Here is a 3,137-nt window from a genome sequence, read left to right as displayed (position 1 = left end):
GTAATATCGTCAGTTTTATGTGGGCCACCGAGAAGACAGGATGAGGGGCACATCGCTCTCTCTCTCTCTCAGGGGTTCCTAAAGTAAATGGGTGGGGTTGGGGGGGGGTAATCTGGATATTCTATAGGGTGCTTGAACAGATAAGGCCAAAACGGCCAAAGTGTCCTTTCTGATGTGCTGTTCGTTATATAATGATAAATTTACTGACCAAATGCTTTTTATTTTAATCTGGGCTGACTAGGAATAGTGATTTTTTTTTTGAGATCTCAGATAATACATAACATGTTACATAAACATACAACATGTACAATATTCCTGAACCTTTATAAAAACGTCTATAACACCGCTGGCTTCCTTGCCGTTACCCTGTACAAAGAACCGCTAAATGCAGCCACACAACTTTACAACTGAATTACTGAAAATAACTGCCACGGAAAAGTCCCCCCCCCCCCTTCGAAGAGGAATTGCTGACAGGGACGGTGGTGTTGGCGGGAAAGCCTATGGTGTCCATGGCAACGCAGACTGACGGTGCTACTCCAACTGGCTTTATTCCGTAACACCTCTACCTTGGCAACTTATTCTGCACTCCACACCTCAGCATCTTTATGCAGGTTACTGATGTAAACTGTATTTATATTAAAACCATATAATTAATGTGTACGGCAATGTTAAGGTGCTATAAGCAGAATAAATCGCACAAAGACGGGTGTTAAGAAGCCTACTATGCCACCTTAGCTAATTACTCATTATATTACACCTGGTTAGTGTGTGTGTGTGTGTGTGTGTGTGTGTGTGTGTGTGTGTGTGTGTGAGAGAGAGAGAGAGAGAGAGAGAGAGAGAGAGAGAGAAACGAAATCTGGAAATGAATGTAGGAAAGAGTAAAAATTCTTGTGTTTAAGAGGAATGAAGTGAAGTGTTTGTGATGCTGCAAGGGTAGGAAATTAATTGTGTGTCTGTGTGTGTAATAATTCACCGGGTCGGTCAGAATCATTGATGGTCGTGATCGTCAGCTTTTACCCTCCCGGAAGGGAGCTGAGAGCTCATATAGTCCGATCTAAGGGCAAGGCTGTGACCTTCACACACGCACACACCCGTCTTCTTGCTCAAGGGGGACAGTAACCACCCACTTCGTCAGTGAAACTTTTCGCAACCTGAGCGAGGCGCGAACTCCCGTCTACCAGATGGTAAGCGAGAACGTTACCACTGTGTGTGTGTGTATGTAACAAACGAAATCTGAAAGTAAATGTAAGAAAGAGCTAAAATGGTGGTGTTTGAGTGGAATGAAATGAAGTGCTTCTGATGCTGCAGGATTAGGAAATGAACTGTGTGTGTGTGTGTGTGTGTGTGTGTGTGTGTGTGTGTGTCTTTAATACACTACTAACTCACCTGCAGGCCCTTGTGTGTTGCGGAGACGGCTCAGGCTGCTGGTGTGGGCGTGGGGATGGCAGTGAGTGTGCTGAAATGAGACAGGTGAAATAAGCATGTATACCTATTAATTAAACATGGAGTTAATTATCACACGCGTGTATACTGGCACTTATTACTTGACTACCCTCACAGCACACACACACACACACACACACACACACACACACACAGGGAGTTAATTATCACACGCGTGTATACTGGCACTTATTACTTCACTACCCTCACAGCACACACACACACACACACACACACACACACACACACACACCACATGCATACTCTTAACATCTATAATTAAATACCCTCATAGTATACACGCACACACACACACACACACACTTACAAACCACCTATACATTACACACACATACTAAACATGCACAATACACATAAACGCACATCAACACACATACACAATACACAGACACACACACACAACATAATTACACACACACACACACACACACACACACACACACCAACTAGCATCATACTCCTTAACATCTACAATTACTACTAGTACACTTTATTAAGGTTAGTGTTTCATAGCAATGTATATGCTTTACCAATTTATTTATGTATAGACTTGTTATGGGTTATAATTAGATGTGTTGTATATGGTGTGTATGGTATATGGTGTGTATGGTATATGGTGTGTATGGTATATGGTGTGTATGGTATATGGTGTATATGGTATATGGTGTGTATGGTATATGGTGTGTATGGTATATGGTGTGTATGGTATATGGTGTGTATGGTATATGGTATGTATGGTATATGGTGTGTATGGTATATGGTGTATGGTATATGGTGTGTATGGTATATGGTGTATGGTATATGGTGTGTATGGTATATGGTGTGTATGGTATATGGTGTGTATGGTATATGGTGTGTATGGTATATGGTGTGTATGGTATATGGTATGTATGGTATATGGTGTGTATGGTATATGGTGTATGGTATATGGTGTGTATGGTATATGGTGTGTATGGTATATGGTGTGTATGGTATATGGTGTGTATGGTATATGGTGTGTATGGTATATGGTGTGTATGGTATATGGTGTGTATGGTATATGGTATGTATGGTATATGGTGTGTATGGTATATGGTGTATGGTATATGGTGTGTATGGTATATGGTGTGTATGGTATATGATGTGTATGGTATATGGTGTGTATGGTATATGGTGTATCTGGTATATGGTGTGTATGGTATATGGTGTGTATGGTATATGGTGTGTATGGTATATGGTGTGTATGGTATATACAACAGTTTTGTTACATACAGCACAAAATAACTTGGATGGACTGACCAATATAACTAATTGTCCAACACCGCCGCCAATGCCACCACCTCCTCAACCACTTATTAATTACAAATACTTCACATTTATTGTTGATCCTGTTACTTTATCTCGGTGTGTGTGGGGAGGGAGCAGACCCATCAAGCAATGCAAGACGCCTTGCTGTGGCAAGCAGCGCCAGGCCAGGGTGGGAACAGAGTCCTTCCACATGGCGAGGTGCAGGTAAAATGGAGGAGGCATAGCCCCCAAGAGGAAAAGCTTTACTTCGTAACACCTCTACCTTGGCCACTTATTCCGCACTCCACACCTCAGTACCTATATGCATGTTACTGATGTAAACTGTATCAAAACCATATAATTACTAAACAAGACAATGCTGAGGTGTTATAGCCAGAATAAATCGC

Source organism: Coenobita brevimanus, chromosome 109, assembly GCF_032717465.1.
Source record: "Coenobita brevimanus isolate Jiangsu-jjx chromosome 109, ASM3271746v2, whole genome shotgun sequence".
In the NCBI taxonomy this organism is placed as follows: Eukaryota; Metazoa; Arthropoda; class Malacostraca; order Decapoda; family Coenobitidae; genus Coenobita; species Coenobita brevimanus.
This window is presented reverse-complemented; position numbering follows the sequence as displayed.